The sequence below is a fragment of the Belonocnema kinseyi genome, chromosome 2 (assembly GCF_010883055.1).
Source record: "Belonocnema kinseyi isolate 2016_QV_RU_SX_M_011 chromosome 2, B_treatae_v1, whole genome shotgun sequence".
NCBI lineage: Eukaryota > Metazoa > Arthropoda > Insecta > Hymenoptera > Cynipidae > Belonocnema > Belonocnema kinseyi.
The window spans coordinates 82,405,148-82,418,287 of NC_046658.1; the positions used below are offsets into that span (position 1 = coordinate 82,405,148).

The following is a 13,140-nucleotide window of genomic DNA, read 5'->3' on the forward strand; positions in this document are numbered from 1 at the left end:
AACGATTTTATTGAGCATTTGCGATTGCAACCCCGTCACTAAAAAAGGATCACTCGCTTTTTTCGAAGAAGAATTGCAATCGAACATACCTAGCTAATTACTTACAATTATTTACGCCTTAGATTTTTATTATACAGTGAATTACTTAGGGGCCTAAGTGACATGATTCGCACAATCATTTGATTCATACTTTGACACTCGAAGAATAATTATAATCTCAGATTATAGATTGGGAGTTGAAAGATAGGAAGGCAACACGCGCGTCTTTAACCAAAGTTTCATTCATTCAACCATATAAATCATTTTTTTAATATTATTTCAAACAAAATAAAAAGTTCTTCTGAAGTGAAATTTAATTTTGGATTCCTTCTAAATGAATTATAAGCAAAGAATCAATTGTTATTTTTGTATTTATGAAGGCTGCGTCATAAATACAAATTTCTGTTACCGACATTTACCAATATTAGATAAATTTTTATCGTTTGTGCCAATGATAAATTACGAAACTCCATATTACTTGATTTTTAATTAGGTTCGTATGGATATTTTTAGGGTCACATACCTTGATGTTCAATAATGCCTAGAAGCGTCTAGATTTAGCACGGTCACGAACCCTCCAATTCTCCAGAATGTCGGTAGATGTCGGTAAGGGGCTGTTCAAAAACTAAATCACGATATTTTGAACACTTTTTCTACCCCTCTCCTTCATCGTCATAGATCATTACACAAAGTTTAAACCTCCAAGGGCGACATCGCAAATGCGAATATCCACCCTGCTTTATAGGTCAAAACTTGTTCATAAAGTTCATTTGATAAATGCCTAAAATAAAGCACAAATCTTAAAAATATAATAGATTTTAACCTACGTCACAAAATAATTGGGAAACAATTTTTTTTAAAAATAAAATGAATATGCACTTACGATATTGAATTCAGTATGAAACCCTCAAGGTTTTAAGTAAAAATACATTAAATTTTGAACAAAATATTTTAAATTTCAAGCAAAATAGATGAATTTTTAACCAAATCTTTAAATTTTCAACCTTCAAATAATGCATTTTAAATTGTTAGATTTCCAAGACAAACGCAAGATTCTTTTGGAAGGAAGTTAGACTTTGAATTCAGAAGGACTAATTTTCTATTCGAAAAGATTTACGTTTAACAAAAAAGTCAAATTTTCAACAAAATAATTAAATTATTAACAAAATTGCTGATGAAAAATGTAATCTTTAATATTTGAAACAACTAAACAAATCTTTTAAAATTAAACGGATAGAAGACTGTAGATTTAACTAAGAGAGATGAGCTTTCAACAAAAGAGTTAAATTTTCAAGCAGGAAAGATTATTGAGTAAAAGATAGAAAAAAATGGTTGAATTTTCAAACCAAAAAAGTGAATTCTTTAGTAAGCTGTTAAATTGTCAATACAAAAAGGCCAGTTTTCTACTAAATAAGACAAATTTACAACCAAACATAATTTTTTAACCATTTTGTTGAACTTTCAAATAAAAACGATAATTTTCAAATAACAACTTGTATTTTCAATCAATAAGATTACATTTGTTTCAAAGAAGTCGAATTTACAACAAAATATATAAATTTTCAACCAAACCTTCCCAACATCAACTTTATTAGTTGACATTTAAACTAGAAAAAATCAATTTAAAATAAAAAAGGGTATTTTCAGGAAAATAGGTAAGTCTTCAACCAAAAAGAAGAAATTACGAAAGTTTCGTAAAAATATGAGAAAAAAGGAAGAATTCTTGAAAAAGGATGAAAGTTGAGTATATGGGAATAAAATAAAGAGTTTGAAGTCTGTATTTAGATACTTGCAAAATAAAATCACTAACTTTCATTTCTTTCAATATTGAAAAAATTGCTATTTACATTTTTATTTTCTATGTGTAATGTCACACTCTTGAAATCCCCCCCCCCCCCACCCACCTCAATGACAGCGTAACGTATTTTTTTGTCAGTCCTTAACGGGAATTTGCATCAAGGATACAGTCTTGCCGAATTATTTGGAAAGTAAAGTTGAGAATGACTTATATAAGGTTCCAACAGATTTAAAAAGAATGATGAAATTTGCATCTGCTTCAATGAAAGATATGGAAAGACCTCTTCTTAGTTTAAAACCTTGAGAACCAATCTGGTGTCAATAAAACGTTTGCACACCCCTTGTCCTAGCAAGCTGAGACCGAAGACTAAGCTTCTCACCACGATCGCTAAAATAATCCATTTTCGAATCGATCATGAATAATAGAGCCAAGGAAAGCAGAAAGCAAACTGAAGAACGATGTTCGTCTACCGAGTCGAATTCGTTTTGACCGTGGGAGGAGGTGCTGGAAATTGCGCATTGATAGTGATTCCCATGAGAGAACAAATCGTCTAATCGCATCGACCGAAAGTCACGAGGGATACGAGATCGGAACTTACTTTTATTTAAGCTAGTTAATCTAAAATCGCTTTTACCTAAATTACGTGATTTATTCTGCTAATCTGTTCCTTTTTTTTGCTTAAGCTTAGATCGCTGAAGAAGAGCTGAATAATTATACAAGTATTTACAGAATACACAGTATGTACGTAAGGTGCACTTCTCTTTTAATTTAATGATACGTAAAATTATATAAAGAATCTAAAAATAGGAGCCAAAATTTTAGGGTTCATTCACTTCTGAAATCATTGAAATCTCGTGACACTAAAATATGTAAAATTCGGAACTAGCGATTTAAGATTTCATACCTCTCCCTGTGACCCTAAGGATTCCACAAGATCTATCAAAGATATTTTCGAGATTCTCAAAGACTTTTGGAAGATGTGAAAGACTTTCAAGATCTTGCAAATCTTAGTTTTATTTTGCATAATAATAAATTCTTTAATTTTTGTTAATTCTGTAGTGCCGTGAACAATATTTCCGAAGTGAATAGCCCCTCCAAAGAGATAGAAAGATTTGTAATCGAATAATGCTGCCTGAGTGATTTTATTCTCAATGACTTTGTAATAATGTAATTTTCTACTGTAAAATCGAAATTACCTTTTTACTCAGTAGTCCAGAAAATTTTCCTGTACTTCAGAGAATATCGATTTATCAGTAAAACTTTAATACCTTTTCTTACACCTTTCTGATTGTATAAAAATGTGAACCCATAAGAAATGGGTCAAGTAGAAGCGAGTTTTTTCCTTACTTGAAAGAAGATCTACTGAGTTTCAATTACCTTGAAACTATTTTGAAGCTGAAAACTTGTTTCAAAAACTTGTTTGAAAATGTATCATCAATTAAATGCATTGCATTATACGTTTACGACTCAGCGAATAGCATCTTCATAGGGAAGTTTCGTAAAAACTACTTTTTGATTTTTGGTCGTTTATGAAGTTATGACGGGTTTTGAGTCATTAGGAAATCTGTTATTCGGTGTTGGCTGTTATAACAAATTCAAAAGAAGCTATATAATCGAGAAGGACACCTTACGTACAACTGAACCCTAATTTCCCACCTTCATGGAATTATACGAATAGTTAATATAGTAAATTAATTTGTCATTTATTTACAAATGAAATTGCGAAAATAAATTATTTGTTTACATAAACAGATATACATTTTTTTTAAATTTATTCTTTAATGTTTTAAAGAATAAAATTTCTCCATAGGTGTAAAATTATACAGATACACCTTTTTTTAGCATTAATCAAATTTAGTACTAACAATTTTTTTAAATTTTTTCTGAAGGCTCTTAAACTTGGCTCTTACTTTATTTCTTAAATGGAATCTTTTCTAGGAATCTCAATAAATTTAAATATGAGACATAAAATTTTTTTAAATTAAACACAATTTTATTAAATTGAAAATAAGACATTAACTACAATATTAATTATTATAGGCTGCCGATATATTAATATTATTCTGGAAATAATTTAAAAAAATGGAATGTTTTCTAGGAATCTCATTAAATTTAAATATGTGAACCATAACAGTTTTTGAAATTTAATACTATTTTATTAAACTAAAATTGGATATTAATCACAATATTAATTATTATAGGCTGCTGATGTATTGATATTAATCCAGAAATAATTTTAACAAAATAAGAAATTAAATTTTCAATACAATATTTATTGCATTCAAATTAAAAAAAATACGAAAATATTTTGAATTTAGGGTAAAAATTAATTCATTCATAAATAATCTGAATTGAATTAAGCCCAATTATTTTGAATGAAAATTTCGGTTCATTTTTAACTCTTCTGATGATGATGATAAAAATTTCGTGTGTTCAAAAATAAATGTCAAAAAAATAGTTTAATTATTTGAAAAAGGCATCGTTTATCAATTATTTATTCTTTTTATCCCAGAAGGAAGCAATTTTCAAAAAAACTTAAACTTTCTTTCTAATGAAAAAAAGTTTAAACCGCTGTCGTAATTGTATTAGACAATATGTTTTTATTACTATTAACCCATTTATGTCCATTTTAACTGTTTTCAATGTTTTTAATAAAATTTCTTAGCAAATTATTTGAATTGACAATTAATTTTGAATAAAAATGACGATATACCTTAAAATCATTCATTTAAATCAGTTTAAATTAACAGCGGATTACTTACATGCAAATTACACAAAGTTAGTCACTATCAACCCAGTAGGCATAAATGGGATAAATGAGTTTAAAATCACATAAACAAATGGTATATTCTATAAAACTCCTCTTACCCTTATTTTCGTAAAGGAAAAATTAAAATCAATCTTTTCATGTAGTTTTTGTAATTGCCATTAAAAGAGTTATGAATCGCTGCAATAGACGTTCTACTTGCATCTGTTTTTTATTTTAAAAATAAAAAGCAAGCCCAGAGAAGATGGATTTAGACATTATTTTGGAAAAAAGTCGAAACGTGGGAATTGACATTAAGCGCAAATTACTATTCTTATCCAAAAAATCCGAACTTAAAATAAAATACAGCCCATTTTTATGCTTGATATTCGATTTTATATCATTCTTATTCTTTTAACTCAGATTTCTGTTTTGTATTTGATTTTGCTACTAAAAGTAAATTTACATCAGGAAATAATTTTTTTGAAGGGCTAAGTCGCTCACATGTATTAGGGTTGCCTTATAATGATAGCTTCCTGTTATCGCCATGTACCACATCATAAACTTTTATTGATTCAGTTCATGCTAAAAAATTACTGCTTGGAATACTATCAGAAAATTTGAATTAGTAGAAAGTCGCCTTAGTAAAGTGAACTTAAGTCGTCGGATTAATGCAATATCGTACGTATTCACGAAAAGTAGGAAGAAACAGAGAAAGCATACCTATTCAGAAATTATTTTTATTATACAAATTTAAATTGGTAGTACTGGCAGTATCTTAAAAAATGTATAATTAATTTTTTGAAACCGTTGCGTGCGAAGTTCTTCGCACATGGCTGATGGCCAATCAAAAAACAGAATTTATATTCAGTGACAGCTTGTCACATACATGCTAGCACGTTCGCATGGATTACGATATATCACTCTTTTTGAATACAAAAATTTAAGGTTTGAATTTAGATAATCACTATTAAAATATTTGCAAACGAATAAATATTAAATAGTAACATTTAAATGAGTTCGAAAATGAAAACTAGCGAGAGTAATTCTAAGAATAATATATTTATATCTGAAAAATAAGGTAAACTTTACTTCTTGTCAAATTATTATCATATCTTCTTGCAACTATTTCTAAATTTTCGTCTAAATTTGCATCTTTCCTTATCATCTGAGAAGCATGTTACCCCAGACTGAATCAATAATTTTTTAGCACGGACATTATTCCTGAATTGTCAAGAGATTGGTGACGCTTGGTAACAGGAATATACGATTAAAGCACATTCAGATTAACCATTGATATTCCATGAAGGTATCACCTCATTCTTATAATGAAATAACTGGGTCCAGAACTGAAGACTACACTCTAAATTTAAATTTATCAGTCCTAAATTGGAAACTTACATGCTATTAGTGGAAAGTTGCTCTTCGAAAGCAAGAAAGGGACCAACAGCTGTGATGGGAAGAGAGAGGTGTTCGGGTAAAAAAATCAGCTTTTTTTGATAACTAACCGCGTTATCACCGCGGAATTGGAGTCGTATGGGAAGACGCGTGATTGATAGGGCTTTCTGTGACGAAAGGGTTTAGGACAGGTCCTAAAAACGACCCCTTTCCACGTGGCATACAAGCATGCTCCGGTAACGCCGTGCAATCGATTACCAACCGGACCGGTTAATCGACTGATTATACGCCGCAAATTGTCAACAACATGTATATGTGTATTTATGTGTATGTATCTTCATCATCGTTATCGGTTCTGTCGTTCTCGTCCTCGTCATTGTCGTCGTCGATTATCACGTTTATTAACGAATAATAAGTTATTTATTATATAGTATTTAACATTGCTATAGTTACCATAATTATTAGCATTCCTTATTAGTTCTGTTACATTTATAATTACAGGTATTATCGTTATTATTATTATTGATATATTTAATGTTACGCTCGTTAACGCTGCTTTAGTGGTTATTGTTATTATTTACGATTACTAGTACACTCGGTATTATCTTCTGACGAATATTTTCACTCACATTTGTCATAGGATAAAAAACAACATCGAGCAATGCCAGGAGATGCCCGCCCTCGAAACTCCAACCTTCAATTTGTGTCCATGTGTGCGTGTTTTTGTATCAATCACCAAATCTCCAGCAAACATTCATATTATTTAACATACTCAATTTTAATAAACAATATATGTTAAATGTACAATAAGTTTTTAATTAAGTTGCATGAAAAAAAGCTAGGGATATCAAAAATTTAGTTGAATCCAGGATTAGTAATAAAGATTTGCTGCACTGTTTTAAAATAAAATGTCATAAAATAAGTGCTTGCTGTGCCAATTTGGCTAAGAAGCCAAAAGATGTAGTTGAGCTAATAATCGGTTGTCCCCTCAATCTTATGTTTTCTCTAAGTCTGCTTCTTGGTTTGCGTAAAAAAGTTAATATTCCTACACTAAGCTACTTAGCCATGGATTTCAATCCAAGGGTAGATTATCAGCAGATTTTTCGCTTCTATTCAGTTTCTATTCCCGTTGATATTTATCACAAATTTTTCTAAATATTCCTGACTCTGTGGTTTTACATTTTCATTTTATTCACGCTTGTAGTATTTTTATCGAGCAACATGGTCCAACTACGAGTAATACCCCTCCCTAAACATACCATGCCTCTTTTGCTTCTTTGTTTGCACTCTCATACATTCAGTCTTGCACTACAACTATTTTCCATATACAACCTTCACCAACTCATCTCTTTTTATATTGCATTTTCATTCCCCTTTAGACAGTCTGGGAGAACACAAGGTGAGCTTCAGAAGATCTAGAATGTTCTGAAATGGTTATGTAACATCAACTTTTTACAGGGTTCGTTTCAGTGTTGCTACATTTTTTTATAAGATACAGTTCAAAATATTTTAATTTAATGGTAAAAAAAATGATTATGAAATTATAATGGGAAGTTTCAGACACCTGCACCTTATATTCTCCACTAATGATCATTTCTCTATCGTCCAAATTTTAAAAATATTTTCATAACACATGCATGATTTCAATCCTATTCGGTGCTTGTGAAGAAAGGTTAAGGTACTTTTTTAAGTCAGAGGGAGAAAAAGTGTGACGTCAGAGGTGAATAATGAAAATTAAACTTCTATGAACTCACATTTTGGACTAACACAAAGTGATCTTTAAGCGATTACTTATTCACGCAGACAGATTATTTGAAAGATTAGACCAACTTGGAGCGATAAGTTACTATTAATGATCGATAAACTATCATATTTAATGAGAAATTACCATGAACTACCGAAAATTTGCGAAATTTCAGGAAATTTAAAAATATTGCGTTATCTCAATTTTTTCATGACTTTCATAATTATCCAAGACTTAAAAAGTTTTTTAAAATTTATAAATTGATAATACATGACATTTTTTTATGTTGTAATTCTTCACAATTTTGAAAGTTTTTAAAATATTACAGGTTTAACATAAATTTTGAAAACTTTAAAAATTCCTGAAATTATCTTACATTTCCTATACGTTAAAAATTATAAAAATAAATATTTAGAAATAATGTTTTTAACTTTAAAACTTTCGAATCTGCTTTTTATCATAATTTAACATCAATGACCGAAAATATCGGAAAAGTTTTTATTACATTGAATGTTCGAAAATTTCCTAAATTTAGTATAGTTTATAGGCTGGCGGGGGAGCTGTATTTAGAATTATCGGAGGAGCAATTCATGGACATCCATTTATTACAGGATTAACATTAAATTCTAATTCCTATAAATTTAACTTTATTCAATATTTATTGGAATGAATTAAAAAAATTAATGTAATTACAAAAAAAAATCTTAATATATAAAGTTCTCAGAAATTGTCAAAATATAAAATCTTCCGTAATTTTACAAAATTTCAATCATTTTTGGATCTTTAAATTTTTGTAAACTATTCTAAATTAATATTTTTTTAATTTTAGAAATTTCAAATAATTTTTGTAATTTGTAAATTTCCAATAACTTTAGAATAATCAAAAATGTCTATAATTATCTAAAATTTTAAATAATTATCCAGTATTGAAAAAATGTATAAAATTTCCGTAAATATACTAAATTCTCAAAGCTATCCAAAAAAATTTTAATTCATAAAATTTAAAATTAATTTTTTAAATTACTACAATTTCAAATATTTCTAAATTTTTAAAATTTCAGAAAGTTTTTAAAATGACATATTTTTCGATTTTTTGAAATTCTAAATATTTTTAAATTTTAATTACCATAATTTACCATAATTTACCGAAAAGTTCCGGAACTTTTTGCATGGTTTAGATTTTCGGTAACATCCAAACTTTGTTATATTAAAACATTTTTAATTATAGAGATTTTTGAAGATATTCGCGCTTCATAAATTTACCGTAACAGTGCAACATTTTTAAAATGTCTACAATCATACGAAAAATTAAAAAATTTCGAAAATTTCGGTAGTTATCTAATATTTTTCATAATTTATAAATTTACTATAAATTCACAACATTTTTAGAATGATAAAATTTCAAAATGTTTGGTAATTTATACATTTTCTTAATAATCCTAAATCTGTTATAATTTACCAACTTAATCTTAATTTACGAAATTCAAAAAATTTTGAAAACTTTTGCAATTCTAAAATGTTTGGTTATTTATAAATTTCCGTAACCATAAACAAAATTTCATAAATTCACTTATTAAATTAAAAATAAAGTTTCCAAAATTCCTCTATATGCTCGGAAATCATACGGGTGTGAGAAAAAACGTCTGAAATAATGCACGTGTGATAAAAGATATCGTATGCACCAAGGGCGAGGGGACATTTCACAATTCCTGTATTTGTTCAGCAATCATCTCCGGCTCGGGCCCACTTGCCTACGCCTTGTACTAAAGGAATTACACTCGTTCAAAAAAGTCTCACTTCGCCCCCTTGGCGCATAAAATACTATTTTAACGTTCAGTTGATCGTTAGTTTATCAATGAATATAATACATTTTATGCATATCTATACACATTAACATTACGTTATTAATTTTATGTGAGCAAATAAATTGATTATTACACCGCGAAAAGGGTGAAAGCGCCTCTCCCAGCGTCCTTTTAAGCCAACTTCGTTTAATTTTCGCGTGTGAGTGTGTGTGCCATTTACATCAAAAACGCAACCTTTCTTTTCCCTAGTTTCCGTATCTTTTTCTCATTCTTTTTCCTTCTTTCGCTCGTGTCGAACGATCGATGCGCGTATTGGCCGAGTATCAACACTTAGAATGCTACGTTTCCCACTAACTATTAGCCCTCTTGTTATTTCTCTTCGATATCATCGATACATTGGCCATCCACCCTTGTCAACCCAGATCGATTCACCTATCAACAGAAGGCCTCCAATTTCACGACCCAATCACTAAATAAAAACAACCATTTCGTTCGTTCACCTTTTTATCACTGCTTCATATTTCTATCGACGTGATCTTCTCTTTTTACGGATTTTAAAACCGTATAAGATATTTTGATAAATTTCAGGGTGCAGTGAAATTTGTCTATCAACAAAAAAATGTATTTCGTTTATTCATCCCTTCTCTGTAAACAAGGCTTCTACTTATAAGCTTAGTGCTGGCGAAAAATCCAATACCTTCTTACGTGTTGAGAATGTAAAAATGAGAAAATATTACCTTGAAAATATTACAGGAATTCGGGGAGAATTTCTGAACAATTTCCAGTGAACTGATTCAGATATTTATACTCTATATTTTCGCTTAAATTCCCCTGGGATTTATATACCAGTAAATATTTCCAGTCTTGAGGATTTAAGATAACATTTAGATAAAAATTAAGTTGTTTAAATTATAAGTTTTTTACATAGCAAAATTTTAGGGGGGCTTAAGTGCTTTTTAATAATTTCCAACTAAATTGTTTCACATTATTTTTACTGAATAGGTCAAAGTAGTTCGGAGGTAGCAAAAAAATAATTAAATACAATTTTAAGAGGAATTCATTTTTTGAACCCTCTAATATAATACGATATTAGATTACTTTGTCCGAAACCTTCATTACACCAAGAATAAGTTTTCAATTAAAAAAATTAGCACGTGGTTGAATATATTTGGATTTTTTTAATTGTATAAAACATTTGCACTTATTCACACATAAGAAGCCATGCCTAAAGAAAACTTAAAAAATTTACTATGAAAGAGTTATATATTCCTTATCTAGAATCAAAATTATTAGAGTAATAAAGAGCCGTTTAAGAAAAACTCTTATTGATTGAGAATTTTTATAAAAAATCCTGAAGAATATTTGAAGAATATCAGTAAAGACCTAGATAACCAACAAGATGGTAATTTTTTTAAACGGATAAAAAAATTCTTTAAAATGTAAATCAATATTTAAAGTCAATACAAAAGTCGATTTCAAATCAAATTTGATGCTCAGCTAAGGTTAACAAAGCTTATTACAAATTATCCACTTTTCAGAAAATAGATGAGGAACGAGACAATTTTAATGTGAGACTGACTTTGAATTAAACCAGGCTCAGTCTGGTGTGAAAAAGTTGGCCAATTCCAATAAAATCGACCGAGAATTTTGAGATAAAAATTTCATAGCTTTTAAAAATTAATTTGGTCCAGAAACAAAGAACCCCTTAGAAAATTTGAATCGGTCTGAAGCTATAGTGAATCTGCGATTTTAACTCCCTGACGCCCTTAAAACTTTCTTTTTTTCTGAATTTTGAGATATTTAGGCATATTATTCCTATGGCGGAGTGTATACAAAACTAAAATTCTTGCTCATTACCGTCCTGACTTTCATGTAAATCCTTGCTTTAAAAATTGCTGTTCGTCTCAAAGTCATATTTAAAAAAACTCCAGTCTTCCAAACGTTACATATATGTCACTGTGGGCGGTAGAGTGTTAATTGACCATTTCCGGTATCGACTGATTCACTATGATTTCAGATTCATTTTTTATTTATTTATTAGCACAAATTTAATTGTTTCTCTTTTCCTGGGTGGATAGCGATTTAAAACCAAATTGTCAATTTTTCACCAACATTAATACTAAAAGATTTTAAAAAATGTTACAGCTTTAAAGCTGCAATACAATTTTTATTCGAATTTTATTATTTTGTTTAAGTTTTATTGGAGCTTTAGAAATTTTGTATTCAATAAACCTACTTTGAAAAAAAATGTTCGTCGTCTAGTTGTGTACTGCCACCCCCAATTTCTCGCTGTTTCTGCTATGTTTTGGAAACAATAGTACATTGAGACAACAAATTTGATATGTAAAATATCAAAGATTAATTGGGTCACAATTTTCCTTCTGCAAGACGCATCTTTTTCATTTTTTCATTTTTCTCTAAATTTTAGGATTTCTTCTTAGAATGCACTTTGAATTGAAAAATAGGAGAAAATGATTTGAAACACTTCTAGCAACTAAAAAATGTATTCACGTATCGATCAGAAAAGGTTGGTAATTGCAAATATATAAGATAAACCTCCCTGGCTCTAAAGATCATTTCTAATAACACTGGAGGTATATTAGTTTGGGCAACCAAAGTGACTTAGCGCTGGTCAGTCTTTTTCCAGAAGTCTACTTTCCATGCCAAAAAAGGCGCGCCTAGACGACCCTTGGAAATGGATCTTGATTATAATCGTCTCTAGGACGATATCGAAGTTTGCTGCGGGGAGAAACGCTTTGGAAGCGACTGTCGATATTGCGCTTCGACTACCACTTTGTCCGAGGACTTTTTCCCGTAGTAATGGATTCGGCATAATAAAGTTCTACCAGCCAACCGAGAAAATCTCAAGCGCCCATTATTTGGCACATTGACGCACGACGCCCATCGGCCTCGAAGCAAAAATTTGGCACAGATGTTTGTCATCCGGTTTTCGTTGACTCAATCACCTCCATTCTTCATTTGACAATCCCTATCATTTCTAACACAATCTTTACCCTTTTCACCAATCTGGATAAATTTCAATAATTCTTATCATTTTTCTCAATCATAAGTTTAACAAGCTTTATCTTCATTTTAGGAAAATTCCTCTTTCAAATTTTCCACTCGGCTAGTTAGAGCTACAGGCCGCTTTTGAAATTGGCAGTTGATTAAAAGCGAATTATGTTTCCCTTCGCGATTGCTTTCATACTTGTTCAATCGTGTGTCTGTGTAAATGAGTGAGTGTACATGTGAAAATGATTCTCTTTGCTTAAACGTGTTTTCTTATAAAATCGGCAGTTCAGATTTCGACGTCTCGCCGCACGACTCTAGCCTTACGTATGAAACCAGATTTACAAAAATACGGTTCGCGCTCTGCGGTATTTGGCACTTTAGTCTCTCCGCTTTTAAGCGTTTCGCGCTCCTGACTTGAAATTTGGCACCGGGGTCTTTTTTCTAAAAGTGGTAGGCATCCACGCACTAGTCACTGAAAGAAAAAACAGCGAAACGAGATGATTACGTTTTTTTTTTGTGTATTCCCGTCCTGCCCCGGAGCGACGCTTTATGTACGAGCTTCGTTAGTCAAAGCGTTCTATACACTTCCAAGCGGAAG

At 30.3% G+C, this 13,140-nt stretch overlaps 1 long non-coding RNA gene across 1 annotated transcript; it reads left to right on the top strand.

Moving 5' to 3' along the window:
- Positions 1 to 5,493: 5,493 nt before the first annotated feature.
- Positions 5,494 to 6,766, top strand: LOC117168123. Its single transcript, XR_004466461.1, has 3 exons — positions 5,494 to 5,664; positions 5,794 to 6,060; positions 6,622 to 6,766. It is a non-coding gene; the product is annotated as an uncharacterized LOC117168123 (long non-coding RNA).
- Positions 6,767 to 13,140: the final 6,374 nt, after the last annotated feature.